We start from the raw sequence: 19754 nt of genomic DNA on the forward strand, positions 1-19754 counted from the left end.
GCTGCCGGTGAGTGTCCCACATGGCTTGCAGAACTCTCCTGCTGCCCACTGCTCCCCTCAGCAGGGTATTTTGGTCCATCTGCCTGTTCTGTTCCCCGCTCTGGCTCTGGTGAATTCTCTCACCCTCCTGCGCTTTTGACTGTACCCAGTGCTTGTATAAATAAATAAATCTTTTGGGGGAAAAAAGACAGAGTTGGAGGAGGAGGGATTATACAGATAATATGATACTGCACTGTCCTTGGGGGCCATATCCTGTATAGACCACAGTGATGGAGACACTGCTTTTAAAACACGAGCAAAAAAGGTATGGTCTAGTGTAGCTCAGAGTACAAAACCAGAAGTATCTCTATAATCATGGCTGAATCTTTGATTATGTCATCCTACCACTCATGGCCTCCATTGTTTCTGATAAGAAAGCAAATGTTGATCTTATTGTGGTTTCATTGTATATGATAAGTCATGTTTTTCTTGCTATTTTTAAGGTTCTTTTTCTTTCAACACCGTATGATTTGTCAGTCTGTAGGTGTCTTTACATATTTCCTGCTTGGAACTTCATTGAATCTATGTGGATATACAAATTAAGTTTTTTCATCAAGTTTGGGAAGTTTTCAGTCATTATTTCTTTGAATAATTATTCTACTCCTTTATCTCTTTCTCCCTCTGTCATTCATTACACATACATTGCTGGTGTATTTTTGTCTCACTTTTCTGAGTTTCTGTTCATTTTTCTTCATTCTTTTTTATTTCACTATTCTTCAGATTTCACAATTTCTGTCAATCTATCTTCATACTCCACTGAATCTTCTGCCAGTTCAGGTTTACAGTTTTAATTTCAGCCATTGTGTTTTCAACTGTCAAGTTTCTATAGTTCATTATTTAATATTTCCCATTTCTTTGTTTATATTCTATATAATGAAACACTACAACAAAACTTCCATTACTTCTTAATCATGGTTTCCTCTGGTTTTTAATATTTTGAATGCATTTATAATGACTGCTTTGGAGCTTTTGTCTATTACCTGGGCTCTTTCACTGGCAGGCCCTGCCCCCTGCTTCTTCCCAGGTCCATGTGTCACATTTTCCAGTTTATTTGTATGTCTCCTAATTTTTGTTGGAAGCTGGACATTTTAGATAATATATTTCTATAACTCTGGATATGGATCCTACCCCTGGAGCTTTATTTTTTTAAAGATTTGTTTTTATTTATTTATGCATACAAGAACTGGGATGTAAGTCAGAGGTGCGGGGGAGCAAGAGACTGAGTGGGGTGACTCAGTCACCCCAAGAGACTGAGTGGGGTGACTCCCCAGAGACTGAGTGGGGAGCAGAACAGGCATTTCTACTGAAATACACTGTTGAGGGGAGCAGGGAGCTGGGAGACAGGAGAGGTCTCCTGCACCAAGTGGGTCAGCTACCTGGCTGGGGAATCTAAGTCACGTGGGGGCAGCTGGCTAGCATTGAGACTTTAACCCCTGCACCACCTTGGAGGCCCACCACTGGAGCATTTTGATGCTGATGTTTGCTTATTAATTTGTTTAGAGACTTGGATAGATTATTTTAGTAAAACCTATTCCACTGGCAGTGTGAACTCTGATGTAGATCTTTAGAGACCTCAACCTTGGTCATGTGCACAGTTAGCCTTGGACTGCAGTGGTTTTAGCTGGGCTCTTTTTGACATTCTCTTTCCCTGATAATTTGTTTATTTCTCAGTCACCATCAGTATCACACACAGTTCTTAGGCTCCATTAACTTCTGGCTGATTAATGTTCTATTATTTAAACATTGTCTCTGCATAATTTGTTTTGGAGTATGTTTCAAATAAATTTAGACCTGGCTGATAGTGTTCTTTTTGAGATCAACTTTTGAGTTTTTTTCTGACCCCAGGGGCATTCTTTTTAGCGGTAGCTTTGTGTGGTACTCTCCAATTAACAAGCTGACCTATGAGCTGTGTTTTTGCTCTGATGGTGCTACCAGTCCTTCTTAATTTCAATTGCATACTACTAATATCTCATAGTCTTTCTAGTATTCTTAGATTTGAATTTATCCAAACAGTTCTATAGAAAGTTAGGTTCTTAAAAAAAAAAAAGCAAACCTCTAGAACTTTCATTTTTTATGCAGTACCTCTCTTTCTAGGCAGTATCTCTGAATTCACTGATCTAGAGTTGTGGTGAGGATAATTATCTTAATGATCTGTTTCCCTCAGAGAAACACTTGGTTTTTGGACCAGTTCAATAGCTCCTTCTTTCTTAACTTTACCGCCCCAAATATGATAGTCTCTTCTCTTAAAGAATTTGGGGATAGAGCAGTTGAGTACATGGAAATATTGAGAGTCTAGCATAGACTCTCCATCTTATGAAGGGGGATGGAAGAGAAAGTTAGTCACTGGCATTTTTGCTGCACTTGCCTGGAATTCAGCCTCTGTATCATAGAACTGGAAGTGGGTAGGGGTGGGCAGAGGCATTAGGAAGTGTTGGTGGTCTGCCCTCCTGGGGAAATACCAAAACCATTCCTGAAAGCTAAGTGGAGAGGGATGCTCCATTTCTTGACCAGATCTTCCCAGAGAGGATCTACATTGGGGAGGATAAGGTTAAGAAGTAGGGGAATAGAGGTAATCACAGCTCACATTTAACAAATTCCAGCAGCTCTTACTGAAATTTAATAGGTTTTTCTTGAATAAATGTTTCTTCACTTATGTGTCTAGGCTTTAGGTAGTTTGGTTTTTTTTCTGATAATTTTCACAAGTTGTGGTTGTGTTCCTGCAGAGCAGTTACTGAAACTCCCAAAGATGCCATTTCAAATGTCATCCTTAAAGAACTTTATGATCCATGCTGACTGAAGGAGAAAAATTTTGCACAATGGATTCAGAAAACAAGAATTTTGCCCACTTTTCAAGATATAATCAGTTGTCAGAAATCTAAAGAATTAAGTAGGGAACCCAAATGAATCAGTTCTCACGTGTATAGAGCCCCCAGTGCCTCTATTAAATGCAAAAAAACAAGTTGTATGGGGATAATTTGGCCACAGTACACAAACATACAGAGCTGAAATTAATATTGCATTTAAAATATTAAAAGCCTCTCACAAGAAATGATATTATTAGACTAATTTGAAAGAGAGATTTTAAAATATGAGAATGGGAAAAAGGTGATTAGAGAAGAACGAAATCAGGGTTTGAATTGTATCTGAGTTGTTTATTAAAAAATAACAAGCAAATATGTATCACCATGTTTGTTAAAATTTCTTTGTGTTTGTGTCTACACTTTCCATATATCTATTTGAAATATTTCATTTTAAAAGTTTTCCCCCAAAAAAAGTTTTCCCAAGGGTACAGAATTCACTCTGATCCTCAACATTGTTATTTCTAAATGTTTAATGCTCAGTTTACCTAACCATAATCATTGGATTGTGGGGAAAATATTTTTCTCTAGGAAGAAATAATTGATCAATTTCAGTATTAAGTGACTGGATTCAAAAATATATACAATATTACTCATTTTCCCCACTGGAGAAACCTTTTTTTACTCTCATTTCTTATCAACAAATTGTAGACAATCTATAAGCAGTCTTACCTACTTCCAGAAAGCATAATATTCTGTGATTTGGTATGATGAATATTGCCTTGAAGTTAAATTCCTGAGACAATACCTCAGAGGAAACTCTCTTGCAGGCAGCTGAAGAGTTAATAAAATAAAATAATACATGTTGAGTTTAAAATACAAAAAAAAAAAAACTTGATTATGATTATAATAAATCTCTGAGGGGAATTGCATTTGGTTATCAAAGATCTTTATTTTTGTTAGAATATTACTTTCAAAACAGAATCCTTTGCAATTTACATTCCATTGAAAACTAGAGAAAATATTTCACTCAAAAATGAAGGTTTTTTTGAAGATTTATTTATTTATTTATACAAGAACTGGGGTACAGGCCAGATGTGCAGCAGGGTGAGAGGATTCACCAGAGACAGAGCAGGGAACAGAACAGGCAGACTGATGAAATACACTGATGAGGGGAGTAGCAGGCACGACAAGAGAGGTCTGCCTCGCCATATGGGACACTCGCGGCAGTCCTGGATTGAACTGGTGCTGCAGAGGCTGTGGACAGCTTCACAGTGCTGTGCTCAATTGCCTGTGCCACCAGGGGAGGCCCTCAAAAATGCAGTTCTAAAAATATTTCTCAGAACTTTTAAGGATCTTGTGTCCTTATAATAAGTTAGTGGTTTTAGTCCTTCAAATATATTTCATCTCATCAACTGAATTTCTGTAGCTCATTGGGGTTTAGATTACTTTTGAGTATTGTGAAGCACATATTTCATCTTTTTGATATGGACTGATTGCTTAACTTATTGCCCCAATAGTCTCCAGGAAGTTTCTTTCAGAAGTTAAAATGGGATCTCATTTTTAAAAATAAATACATAAGATCATTCTGTTACCAGATAAAAAGAATTCTTACAGTGTTAATTTCCCATTATCAATTTTTAAACATAGAAATTTACAGTCTAGAGGCCTAGCTAGTTGCAAAGGAGTTAAAGTCTCAGTGCTATCAAGCTATCCCTGGCCACTGTGGCATGAGTTCGATCCCCCGCCAGGTTCTGACCCACATTGGCACAGCAGACCTCTCGTCTCATCCACTGCTCCCCTCAGCAGTGTATTTCAGTAGATCTGCCTGTTCTGTTCCCCACTCTGTCTCTGGTGAATCCTCTCACACACACACACCCTACCCCGTGCCTTTGGTCTAGACCCCAGTTCTTGTATGCATAAATTAAAAAAAAAGTCTTTTTAAAAAATTTATATAGGGACTCTCTGGTAACGCAGTCGGTTGAGCGCAGAGCTGTGAAGCTGTCGGCAGCCTCTGCAGTGCCGGTTCCATCTGCGCAGGCCATGAAGATACCCTCATGGCGAGTAGACCTCTCCTGACTCGCCCGCTGCTCCCCTCAGCAGTGTATTTCGTTAGTCTGCCTGTTCTGTTCCCCTCTCTGTCCCTGGTGAATCATCTTACCCTCCCACGCATCTGGTCTGTACCCCGGTTTTTGTATAAATAAATAAATCTTTAAAAAAAATTTAAAGTCTGGATACAGATCCTATGATATGTTAATATTGTTTCAAGTCTGTTCTACTAAAATCCAAGTTGCCTAAATTTTAATATCTTTATCTTGAATGAAATATTATACCAAAATTGGCTTTGTTCTATCAAGCTCAGTCTTTCAAAAAGCACACTAGAAGTAGCCAAGTTATAGAAACAACCTCATCAATAGATGAGGTGATTATGAGCTTGAGGAATATACATACAGTGCAATACTACTCAGCTATTAAAAAAAATGGACTCAGCTATTAAAAAAAATTTGTGACATGGATGGAACGTAAGGGGATTATGATGAGCAAAATAAGTCAGCAGGAGAAAGAGAAATACTAGATGATTTTACTCATATGTTAATAAGAAACAATGCAAAAGAACTAATCCAAACAAAACCAAAACAAACCCTTGAAATCTGACTTCAGAAGGAGAGGATGAGAATGGTGGAATTGGGAAGTAAAAGGGGGGTTGACAATGGTCTATGGTGAAAAATTATGAGTGCTATGGTGTGTGTATGGTGTGGAGACATCGGAAGAGGGGTGAACCTATATCCTTAAAACATGTAAGAGTTATAAACCAACATATCTCAATAAAAAATTAATAAATACAGTTTAAAAAGAACACATTAGAAACAACATAGGATAGCTATTAATTGCATTCCTGCCCCCAGATATACTGAACAAGAAAAGCATCTTTTTTCATGCTGTTCATAATGATTTGTTGTTTTTAAATGGGAACAGAATTAAGAAATCTCTGAAACACTTGAATAATTACTGTCAAAAATCATTTACTATCAATTACATTGCAATAAAATGTGTTTTACATTTACAGTAATATATATAATTCTGTGTAGCTCTAGTCAGAGCTTTTCTATTCAAGAAGTCAAGGCCATATTGTACTATGAAAAAAATCTCATTTTCCAAATCTGAAATTTCCATTAACTATGGGATTTTAACTAAATTGCCTCAGTTTCCCCAATTGTTAAGTGTAATGGTAAAGGCATGTCTGCTTATGTAACTGTAATGACAGGATGAGGTGATATACAGAAAGATTTTGATATGTAGGAGGTATTTGGTAAATGGCTACTATTTTTATTTAATTCACATTTGCCACCAGATGGAAAATCTATCTTTAAAAAAAATGCTGTATAGAAACCATGTGGTTCTTTCTGATTAAATTTAAAAATATTATAGACTAAAAATTACACTTCTATATTAAATGGCAATGTCCTCTTTGATTTCAAGCAAATTCTTCAATTGTTTAAGCCTGTTTTTATAGTTCATTCCAAGGATAAATGTAAATGTTTCTGGTTAAATCTAGGAAGAAATAGACTGATCCAGACAATTCCACAAGTCTAGATCTTAAATTTCCACAACATAGTTAGAAATTATGCCAAAGTCATTTAAAATGTGTTAGTTTGAGAATCTGTCAAATAAGCATTTTAATCAACCTTTTCTTCAGATTCCCTAAGATCTATTCTGATATTAAGGCATCATGAAGCGAAATACTTGGATCATATTATCTTGTGTGCTCAAAAAAAAGGCCTTTTCTAAGTTAAGATTTAGAGTAAAGTTCATCACAAATAGTAGTGAATAAACCACAAGAAATGCTCATTTGAAACTATTATTTTTCAGTCCACAACTTGTCAAGAGTATTTTTCCTAGTACTTAAAAATAACCTTTTCTTTATAATAAGTTCCTCTTTGAATTCAGTGCCAGTATAAAATGGTTGTTTCTCAAAATGTATTTATATGTTCCCACTTTCTTCTATTCCTCCTTCTAACTCAACTTGTTTTACCTTGTATTGTAGGAAAATGAGAGCTACTGTCAGTATCTGAAGTCATCAACTTAATGCATCATTTCTCTGTTCTTTCCCTCTTTTTGTTTTTCTAATTATTCTATTTCAGTGTATGTATGTATATAAGTTGTCCCAAGATTTAAAATATATATATATATACCATCTACTAAAATTAATTGCAAATTTAATAAATTCCTATATAATATAATTTTAGAAAAGTTTTTGTTTTCTTCCTCTTCTGTTAACTTCTACTAAGGTGGCCTAACATAAATTTCTCTGCAGTGTAGTTATAAATTTTACTCTGCAATTGGAAATACTTTTCTCTCCTGCATGCTGTCATTACATGATTTCACCTCATCACTTGAAAACACTTTTTCCCCCTGATTTTAATTTGTCTGATTTCTTATTACATGCCTTTTGATTCTAAAATAGCAAGGTTATGATTTCTGCAGACTTTACAAATAATTTCTCTCAGCTGAATGATCTTAACATATACTTCTCCCAGAAACAGTAGCAGAGAAACCCCCTGCTCTTTCCATTCCAAATGAAATCATATCTTCTGCCTTTCCTTCTCTTTAATAAAGTGTGCTTTCATTAGAAGTCAGTTCTTTTGTCTTCATCCCCTCATCTTCTTTAAGACATCCTGACTATGATTATCCCCCATGTCCAATCATTGTTCTCTTTGCTGTATAATTTTTATCTCCAGGCATTCATTCAATAAATATGCTATTATAATCTACTATTTTTAGTCACTCTTCAAAACACTCTTCAAAGCACTGATGATATTTACATGGAATCAAAACAAAAATCCCTTTTCTACTAAAACTCTCATACTAGTTGGCCTAGTTGTGAGATACAGATAATGAACAAATAGATAAATAGCACACTAGTCTTCAGGATTATATATATTCTCTTGAGTAACAATATACATTGAAGAGAAAAACAAAGCATAGAATAAGGTTAATGAGTTTCAGGAGTTGTTTGAAAATTTAAATAGTGTGTGATAAGGTAAAGTCCTTCCCTGACAAGGTATTGTTTTTACAAAAACCTAACAAATGAGGGGAAAGCTCATAGCAAGTAGAAGAAATAGCCTTCACCAATACCTGCTGTCTGTGTGTAAAGGAGAAAAGAAAGTTTGGCTTGGCAGGGAGAATGTTAACTGGGAGAAGTTAGGAGATAGAGAAATAGCAATGCCAGAATGGGTAGGACCATGAAGAGGACTTTCATGACTTGGACATGTACTCTAGGTACAAAGAGAAAACTTAGAAGGGAATTTTGAACAGAGAAGTGTTGTGATTCTAATTATTTTTTAACAGGATCATTTAGGTTGTTATGTGGAGTATAAACTGAAGTAGAAAAATATACTTTTTAAATATTTGTGAAAATGTGAAAAACAAATGATTAGTTTATTGTTTGAAAATAATCATTTTCCATCAATTCACAAATAGTAAGTAAATTCTAATTAAAATATTGAGTTATAGGTTTCATCATATAAGTAATGGTTGGCTATGTTAATAAGCATGTGCAAAATGTATGATCAGATTTTGCAAAATAATAAACTAAATGTATTTTTACTTTAATTTCAAATGCTAATTTTTTTATTCCAAGCACCAATTTTGTCATCATATTTTTCAAATTTGGAATTGATCCGAAGCAGCAAAACAGTGCTAGGTAATCATGAGTGCAGAGATTTAAGTAGAATAGGTCAGGCTGAGAAACCGAGGAGCCCAAACATGTTGGGATTGCTAATGAAAACTTATAAAAAGGAGAAAATAGTAAGAAAATTAGTTTACATCAGTATTTTTATCCCTGTATAATATTTCATTATAGAGATATGTCATCATTTTTTTAAGAGTTTTTTTTTAATATTTATTTATTTATTTATTTATTTATTTATTTATTTATTTATTTATTTATTTATATAAGTACTGGGTACAGTCAGAAGCACGGGAGGGTGAGAGAATTCACCCAAGCCAGAGCGGGGAACAGAACAGGCAGACCAAAGAAATACAATGCTGAGGGGAGCAGCAGGCGGCAGGAGAGGTCTGTGCACCGTGTGGGACCCTCACCCGGTGGCCAGGAATTGAACTGGCGCTGCAGAGGCTACAGGCAGCTTCGCAACCCAGCGCTCAACCGCTGCGCCACCAGGGAGGCCCTGTCATCATTTATTAATCCATTCTGTTTCATGATACTTGATTTATTTCTGTTTGAAACTATTGTAAGTAACACTGCTAGAAACATTCTTGAGCTTGTTTTTTGCTGCACATTTGTATGCATTTCTGATGAACATATGAAAGCAGCCTTTTGGATCAAAAGCTATGTGTATGCTTAATTTTGGTACATACTGACAATTTTCTAAAGTGCCAAAGTGGTAAGCCAGCTAACAACAGTAAATTTAAGTTCTGTTAGTCCAAATACTTACCAATACTTCTTTTCATTACCAGGCTCGTTTTTCCATCACTCTTATTGTGACTTGCCATGTCTCAATGTTAGATTTAATTTGCATATCCCTGAATAGCAATATTATTGTGTTGCTTTTCATATTTTTATTGGCCTATAGAGAATGCTCTTATATGAAACTCCATTTAAATCTTTTTTTTTTTCATTTTTTCTGTCATATTGTCTTCTTTCAAAATTTATTTGATCCTCATATGCCTTGAATGTGACTCCTTTGTCAGAAATATGAAATGTAAATATCATTCCATACTCTGGGGCTTGATTTTCATTCTCTAGTGGTATCTTGTGATAAAAAGATGTTAATATTATAAAAATGCATTTTTAAATGTTTTATCTATATGTGTTTTGTGAGATGCTGATAGAATTTTGCTACACTACAATCACAAAAGATTTCTTCTATGTTATCTTCCCAAAGTTTTATTACCCTTGACATTTAGATTTACCATTCACTTGGGATTGATTTTTGTGTATGGTGTGAAATAGGGATTGAGATTTATTTCCCCCGTATTGACCCATTGTCATCATTTTAGAAGATCATATATCCTCTCTAAGTTATCCTCATGCACCACATCATGATATTTAGTCAGCAACATCACATATATGATGGTGGCCCCAGATTCCTATCAGATGGTAATGTAGCCAAACATCATTTTATGCAGGCCACAGCCCCAATCATTCTTAAAGATATAATAGTAGAGATGTTTTAGTTTAATTTTTATTTTTTTATTTTCATTTGTTATTAAAGTACCATTGATTTACATTGTTGCTAGTATTTTGACCGTGTAGGATCCCCCTATTAAGGTGCAGTGCATCCAACAAAACCCCCAGTATCTATCACCAGAATCACATTGTGCTCTATTTCTATCTTGTTCTTGCTCCTCCCAATCCCCCTTTGGATGCCTCAGTTCTGTAATAAGCTTTGAAGTGTTAGTTTTTAAGTTTGATATATCTGACCCTTTGGTTTCCCTGAATTTCATAAATAAGTGACACCATCTGGCATTTGTCTTTCTCCTTCTGGCTTATACCCCTTAGAATAATCCTTTCCAGCTCTACCCATGTTGTTACCAATGGCATGAATTTTTTTTGATCACTGAGTAGTATTCCTTTGTGTACATATAACATATCTTCTTGATTCACACATCTGTTTGGGGGAACATAGGTTCTTTTCATAGCTTGGCTACTGTAAGCAGTGCTGCAATAAATAGAGCAGTGCAAGTTTCCTTTCAAATTAGTGTTTTTGTATTCTTCAGGTAGATACCTAAGAATGGAATTTCCAAGACATAAGGAAGATTAATTTTTAATCTTTTGATCTTATATTGTTTTGTTCATCATAGCATTTAGCTTTCAAAATCCATTGCTATTGTAATATTGCCAGTAAGAGGTCATGTCAAGTGATTGATCTGAAAACAAATTAAAACTGAATAAAGACTGCAAAAGTAGAAACTCAGTCATGGTCATTGTTCACCAATCAGGCATGTCCCATTCCATCAGATCTATAAACTTGAAGAATAATAAGTGATGGAAGCTGTTAAAGTATCTGCTTCATTATAAGCAGTGAGACTAACATTTAAAGAAGTTTCTTACACATATGGAGAAATTTTTTTTAAGATTTTATTTTTATACAAGAGCTGGGGTACAGACCAGAGGCGCAGGAGGGTGAGAGGATTCACTAGAGACAGAGCAGGGAGCAGAACAGGCTGATGGACTGAAATACACTGCTGAGGGGAGCAGCAGGCGCAACTGGAGAGGTCTGCTGCACCATGTGGGAATCTCCCTGGCCGGCCAGGAGAGGCTGTGAACAGCTTCACAGTGCTGCACTCAACCTGCTGTGCCACCGGGGAGGCCCAGATATGGAGAAATTTCAAATGACCTGGATTGAGTGATATATATATATCCCTCCCATTACCATGACATTCATGACCAAAGTAAAATATTGTTTGAGACTCTGAAAGTCTGGGCCCAACAACAGTATTGAATTTATTGCTATCTCTGGGAGATTGAAAAGATCCAGGAATCATTATTTGTTAGATAATGCAACAGTGGATGGTGAGTCAGCAAATGCTGATAAAAAGGTAGTTGAAAAAATTTGTAAACTCTACATGAAGCCAGTCATGGAGGAAAACTACTCTCTAGAGCAACTCTTCACTATGGATAAAACCTCCCTTTTCTGAAATGAATGCCTGAAGGGAGTTTTATTCATAAGGAGACCATGTCAGTGTCAGGTTTCAAGACTGTTAAGTCAGAGGTAACTATTTTGCTTGGGGGCACCATTGCTGGTTATACAAATAAAATCCTTTGTGATCTGCTACAGTGGAAACCTTAGACCTTCAATCATATCAAAAAGCACTTACTGCCAGTAAACTACAGGAGCTACAACAAGTCATGGATGTTTCCCAGCACCACTCCCAAGACGCTTTCCTAAATGATTATGCCAGTGGACAAATACTGTTTGAAGAACATCAGAGCTTTGAGATTCTGCTTATTGATAATACTCCCAGATGCCCTTTTACTGGTATTCTTCATCCCAATGTCCAAGTGTTATTTCTCTCTTTAAATACCTCCTTTTTAATCTAACCAATGGATTGAGGAATTATAGCCACTTTTAAGTTCTATTTCCTGAGGAATTGCTTTACATAGGCTATGGCTGAAACTGAGGGAGACACTGAGAAGACACTGATGCAATGTTGGAAGGATTACAGAATCTATGACTGCATCAAGAACCTCACTTGGGCTTGGGGTGATGTCACCAAGGGATGTATGAGTGACATTTGGAAGAAGACACTTAAGAGGTTCATCCATGACTTCAAAGGATTTGCCCAGTATTAAGGGGTGGCAAAAATCATCATCTACTCGATGATATTCAGACAAAAATGAAATTACCTATTTTCACATTTCCAAGAATTAGCCATGTCATTAAGCTCTGCATGATTGTATAATGACACCTGTGTCATCAATCACATGACTATGTATATGTGGGTCTATTTCATGTGATACTTATTTTCACAAGCCTGAATACAAATAGTCTCAGAATTATTAATAAAGATCACCACCAAAAGCAATTTAAAAAATAACTATTTGTTAACAGTTCTGTTTTAAGGTAAATTACACCTATAATGAAAAGCTAAATTTAAAAATTTTCAATCCACAATTCAAAAAATTTTGGCAAATGGACACCATATTCCTGTCAAAATATACACTATCACCCAAAATTTCTAGGTGATAGAATTTCTTCCACATTCTGCCCCATTACATACAAAAATAAATACACAAACACACAAATGCACACCCATATACATGTGTGTATATATGTGCAAGTGTATTCATATATCATTTACGTATCTTCTCAATTCCTGAGTCATTATTGAATTTCTGAGTATGCAACAAACTTTACCTCTTGAATGTCAAAAATGACAACTGCACAACAAATTCTTCTTTTCAACAGAATTTACTGAATTTTTAGAATCAAATAGTAAATCATGTTAAATTTTGTATTCTGATAGATCCTGGAAATTGTTAACTTTTATACATGTTTAGAGTGTTCAAGTAAGCTAGGAACATTGTTTCTTATGTTAGTGTGCAATGGAACACACACAAGGTTAATGAAACTAAGCATTTGCCAAAAACAAAAGGTGAGTCACTCTGTAAAGTCAAGTTATATAGCATGCCCTATCCTATGCTTGGTATACCAAGATGGTAATAATACCAACCCTATTTTGGCTCTCCTGTCACTTGGTATTGCAGATGGTATTTAATATAAATATCGTAGAGTACACCTGTTTTATTTTCTTTCCTTAGACCCAAAGCTAGAGTACTGGCATATAAGCATTGTCTTTAGTATCTCTCTCACTTTAAATGCATACATATTCCCCATTGATGAACTCTCTTCTACTTACCTAGCATGTTTATTCTGTAGCTGCTATGAATCCTCTACTCCTGCCTTTTCCAGCTGCTCCCAACCAAACAAAACCGAACAGATCTAGTCTTTTGAGAGCCTACTTAAAGTGGGTTATTCAAGATGATGTGCTGATCAACATGTTAGAGTTCTGTATATTTAAAAAGGAACATTAAGTATTTAAACAAAAACAATTAATACAGGGTAATAAAAATTTACAAAACTGTTGGAAATGGGTATCAAGTTACAAAGGCAGTTTCAGAAATTTCCAATCTTCTAGGAGTGCAGCACTGAAATAGGAAAGGCTATGGAAGCTCCTTGAAAGTCATGGAAAGACCCCGTATCTGCCATCTGCTCATATCCACTCACGTGCCTGAGATACTGCAGTGACTCTTTCTTCTTTTTTGACTTTTAGACTGCCTATGTTGACTCACACTGGATATGAGAGGACATTAGGGAGTGGAGATGTTGCTGATCATCAGTGGAAATAGATCACCCAGGGGAGTTGTAAGTACTTCATCTCAAATAATGCTTTTATTTTAAAAATATTCATGGAGAATAGGTAACATAGCTTAATCTTAATTAAGTAATTTAAAGTTTTTGAATCTTTTAAAGAGTTGTTCTACTATCTCCATACAATGCTCCTGAAATACTTGAGTATGTTCACTGATTATGAAATACACTATGAAGATTTTATGTTAATTTGATTGTGTCATTTAGCCCCATTGATAAGAGTTTCTCAACATTTTTCCAAATCCATATCAATGAAAACTAAAATTTGGTTTCAACAATACCAAAGGGCATGTCCTACATCATTTTTATCATATTGGTGGATTCGGTTCATATATATATATATGTATGTGTGTGTGTGTGTGTATATATATATATATATATATATATATATATATATATATGAGAGAGAGAGTTTTGAATGTTTAATTGATCTTAATTTGTATGATTACTGTAACTAGCAATATTTATAAGATTATGTAATTAAATTTGCATTTTTATATGTTTCAAGCTGAGAAGATGATGTGATATTTCTTTTAAAACTTATTTATTTAAAATTATTCTAAATATTTTATCGAGGCTTTCTAGTGCTGATTCCAAATGTCAAGATAAATGAGTCACAACCAGTTGATTCAATGTCGCTTTGAGAAGTCCACAAGTATACTGAATGTCTGCTTCACGTTCATGTATTGGTAGAAGGCATAACTATATAGATTTTTATTTAGAAGTTTATTGGTGCTTAGGTCTCTTAAAAGTTTTAAGGACAAATTTTGGTTGTATAAGAAAAAGGAGTAGCTCTGAATGAAGGCATTAGTGTTCATCACAACAGAGATCATTTCACTAATTAGAAATTTTTAGTCATTGGAAGTTTTTCAGTTTCTGATATTTATGTCATATTTCTTAACACTGTAAAAATGAGTTCATGAAACATAAAGTTGGCAATTAATTAACATTGTTTTCTTAAGGATTTTAATCTCTTGTAAAACAAAACAAAATAAATACAAAACAAAACCTGAAGCACCAGTAACATTGTGCCAACATAGCAAGAAACATTTATTTCTATATGTTACAGATAATTAATAAGCCTTCAGGGATGAGGAATTATGTGGATATGTCATAAAAACCAAGACCAGACTTTATAGGTGAGGGTCCAACATTTGTGTGTGTAGATTTTCCTTCCACATTAAAAGAATGCCATTTTGCAATTTAAGGAATAAGCAATTGCATAATTCAATTTCTTTATTTCTTTAAAGGGAATATTAGTTTATTATAGAAGAAAGTCACAGGATATAAGCCATATAAAAACTTCTCTTTTTAGAACATAAGCATAACACACAGCTTTGTGGTGCTTTAGTTTCAGATATTTATCTATTTTTTCAAATTTAAAAGAAAGCATGAAAGCCTAAAATCACCTTTAATGAAGGATTTAAAAAAATCTCTGGAATGTCTACATGCATTTTTGTCAATATTCATAAACCACTTGAGGCTCTTTGGTTACTTAAGATTATTTTATTTAAACTGGAGCATATTGCTAATCTCTCAAGGACATCTTGATGGCTATTTCAGAGTTCTTGAATAAAAGCCAATGTAAAATGGGATTGAGGGTGGTAGTGGTGGCAGGAAAATAGAAGGTATCACCCTGAGAATTTCTAACTGCTGTGTAAGCATCAGGGCAGAATAAAGTGTGTGTTGGGCAACGTTGGGCCAAGATATACATTTGTATCTGTAGTGAGTGAAGTGCAGCAACTGTGAGGCAAAGCTGTTGATGCCTGAAAGACCACACGTGGAGAAGTGGCAACTTTTCAGAAGGCTTTGTTATTGCAGCTGGGCACCAAGAGTCAAGTATCAGCCTTCACATGGATCAATTTACCTCACTGAGCCTGAAATTTCTAAGCTATGAAATAGTTGATCTTTGTAAACCAGCAACTATGAGACATTGTTATTCAGAAATCACTTGAATTGTGCAGTGGTCTTTAACTAGATTTTTGTTGACTAAGACAGTGAATATGGAATTAATACAATTTTGCTTGAGTTACAATTGCCAGGCTAAGACAGACTGGAAGAGAGTTAGATCCTATATGATACTAATGTCAACCAGTGGTTTAGACAGGTAGCCTGAAAACGTGTAATAAATTATTCTCTAAATATTAAATTGCCTTTAAATAACTTCTTTCACTGATTCTTATATTAAAGCAAAAAAAGAGATCTACTTTACTCTTGAAGAAATGAGCCTTGTGTATCTAATGTTTGATAGAATTTGGTTTGCTTAATTAAGGTTAGTACAAGCTCAAAATTCCCTGTCTAGTACCCTTGAGGCCAATATCAATGTTTAGATTTCATTTTAACAAGAGAGAATGAAGGAAAGATAAATGAATATTCAGAAATTTTATAGATTTGGTTGTAAAGCATTCAGTTTATGACTTCTGTTTTCTGAAAGAAATAGGAGTGAGAAAGGAGACAATGAATATATGATTTTTTTGAGTTAAAACTGGAACATTTGAAATACCAACTGTGAAAAATTAGAGTGAGCTGACTAGGGGAACATAAGAAAATTTCAATATTGAGTTTTTAGTACAAGTTGCAGGTTGAATTTATAGAGGCCTGGCAGTATAAATTTGCACAATTAACTTTTATTTAGCAGAACCACAGAGAAAGAATAATGGTGATTGCTGTATGTGGAAGATGACAAGAGATGCTCAAATATTCAGACCAAGGAAGTATAGAGTAATGACATTTATATTGCCTTTTATTAAAAAAAAAGTTAAGAGAATCTCATCAAATGGAATTTTATGGAAGTTAAAAATAATTAAGTAAAAATACAACATATTAAGCTACCTTCTTCCTTCTGTGGTATGGTTATCAAACTGGTAAAAGACACAAATGCTACTAGAAATAACATGTTGTAGTTGATGAAGCATTATATTTGCTAACTTTGTATAAACTCTATAAGTCTGGTTTTACATTGCTGCAAAAAACAACTATGGCCATTGTTGGCAAGGCATAGGTCAACAGCAAATATTTGGTGAATGAATGAATGCATAACCTTGTGATCAAAGCTGTTAGTTAGACAATTACACCATTCATTAATGCTAACAGCGTTTGTGTCCCTTTTGATCTTGTGTGGTATGATATAGAGGAGAAAAAATCAACATGGTTATAATAATTTTATATGCAAATAAGATTACCTTGACTGAGAATAAATAGAAAACCCTGCAGTTCCATTTAAATTTAACAATATGTCAGGATATAGAAGTTAACAAAGGATAACCTCATTGTGATGGCAAACACATACCAGTTAAAAATTAATACAGTTGTGATTAACCCCCCAGTTAATCTCCCAATTAACTCCCCAAAATGATGCTCTGATTTGGGGCAATAATGATGTCCTGTGTACTAGTGTGAACACATTGGAGATATTGTGCTCAGTTTAGTGTTTCATTCTGGGAAATTCAGTGGTGATCACTGGAAAATGGTAATTAAGATCTCCAAACCTCTGAGGAAAATGTGGATGGTGAGCATGAAGAATGAGAGTCATAGGGAGAAAATTATTACATTGTCAAATAGAGAAAAAAAAATCTTTCTCTAAAAGAAACCTAGAGGGTTTAAAGGAAGGATACAAGTCTGTATTTAAAATGAATATTTTTATCCTTTTTCACTAATAAGAGTATCACAAAAGCAATCAATACCTCGTCCATAGAATCTTTTCAATCAAATATTTTAGTTTCTCAATCTTATTGAACCTAAGTAATTTTCCCCTTATAAATGTTTGTCTACCTTGCAATTAAAGGATCATTGCAGTTAATAAACTCAGATTCACTATGTGTAGTCTTGTCTTCCCCACATTTTGGGGCTATGAATAGTCTCCCAGAGATAAATCTCATTTCAACCAAAATATTTGATGAGGGACTATATTCTAGATTTTTCTGATTTGGTTGTAAAGATTTCCAAAATGAAATATAAGTTGTATTTTTAAGTGAACCAATTTGACACAGTCACTAGTAAAGGAAGTTCAAGTACTAGTTATTCACTAGTAAATATAAGTTCAACTCAGAAAAAAGGGCTCATATATTTAGATTAGAATTATTGCTTAAACTGTAAGGCAAAATTATTGTTTATTTTATGGCCTTTCACATATGATACAAAAATGGATTAAGTTAGAACTTATGTTTATGCTGACCATTATTTCTTTTTGATACCTCAATTTTCACCAATATTTCTATCAAACGAAATTCCTATAAATACTTTGCTTCTCATGTTTTTTCCAAACATAAATGTCTTTTCCAAAAGTATGTAGTTTATACCTTTAAATAGGAGATTCAGGGCCTCCCCGGTGGCACAGCGATAGAGCGCTGGGTTGCGAAGCTGCCCGCAGCCTCTGCAGCACCAGTTCAATCCCCAGCCACCAGGTGAGGGTCCCACATGGCATGCAAACCTCTCCTGCCGCCCGCTGCTCCCCTCAGCAGTGTACTTCATCAGTCTGCCTGCTCTGTTCTCCCCTCTGGCTGGGGTGAATTCTCTCACCCTCCCGTGCTTCTGACTGTACCCAGTGCTCGTATAAAATAAATAAATCTTTTTTAAAAAATAGGAGATTCAGCTAACTAGAATTAGTATTAGAGAAAAGGGAATATTTTAGATTTACATATATCATTTTTTAAAAATTGTTATTACATTTAGAGAAACAGTGACTTTCTGTTAACCTGATTATAGACATAAATTTTTATTGTAACAACCTAATCTGAACTATTTTAACATTATCTTTAAATATAATAGTTATATAACATCATCATCCACATACTTGGTATATTAGAAATGAGGTGAGACAAAAAATCCAGACTTAAATCTACTTTCAACATATACTGACTTCAGAAATACATTAATATTCATACAGGGCTGTAAATTATGTTGATCTGGATCATTAAAGTTAAATAAATTGCAATTTAAAATATTTCAAGTTATATAGAGATGTGTGTGTGTGTGTGTGTATACATACATATACAGTTTTAGATTGATTTCTTCAATTTCTAGTTTTGATCAGGCAAAACTTTTCACCTCCATTTTTCTTGGACCAGATAGAAAACATTACATAAGGAACACTTACAATTATTAATGAAAGGAAAACATTGCCTTGGTTTATAAAATAGTTTTCTTTTTAACAGTTCTGTCTGAAAAACTGAGAACCAAATGCAAAATGAATTTGGATGAACTTAAGAAGGGGAAAAAAACCCATCATAATAAGCAGTATTATGGATTGATTAATCAATTTTATGCATGCTGTTTAGCTCAAATCACTAAATTTATCTTTTATATCTTAATTTTTCCTAAATGGGTGGTACTTATACAAGTGGAGTAACAAATGATATTTTTCTCCAGATCTATTATTTTTCTCCAGATCTAGCTGGAAAACTGTTCTGACTTAAAATATAGTTGGGTAAACAGTGGCTCATAGGGGCAGGAGAACACTATTCTGGGGCTAGTACTATCTTCAGTCTGAAGAGCTGAGTTCTACACCTGTGTCTCCCACTTCTAATTTAGATTTTTCCTTCTCATTAATGGACTGTAGGAAGTTCTTAGTTTATCTTTGGAAGTTGTTATGGTAAAGTGGAATTATAATGTGAATAAAGCATGTTATGAAAATGAATGTAATTGTTCTAAAAAATCATTTCTCTGATTATATTTTTCATCAGTCTGTATAATTTATTTTCTAAAATTGTTTTGTCCTAGTTTATCACACAGTTCCATGCATGCACAATGTTCTTGTGATGCAAATAATAGAATGGAATTAGTCAAAGTTCTTACAGACCATATCCTTTTATAGTGATTTCACAGTGCACAGAGCAAGTTAACCACAATTGTACAGCTATATAATTGTCTTTGAAAAAAGGAAACATTAATATTAGTGTTTGTGGAAGGACATTTTGTCTCTTTGCCACTTTGTTTATCATTAATGAATGATTGTGCCACTATTTGTGTGGATTCACTTATACCAAGGCTAGTTGGATTTTAATATAACATTTGCCCTAGCAAA

Source organism: Talpa occidentalis, unplaced genomic scaffold (assembly GCF_014898055.3).
Source record: "Talpa occidentalis isolate TD23 unplaced genomic scaffold, MPIMG_talOcc4v2.1 talOcc4.4, whole genome shotgun sequence".
Classification (NCBI taxonomy): Eukaryota; Metazoa; Chordata; class Mammalia; order Eulipotyphla; family Talpidae; genus Talpa; species Talpa occidentalis.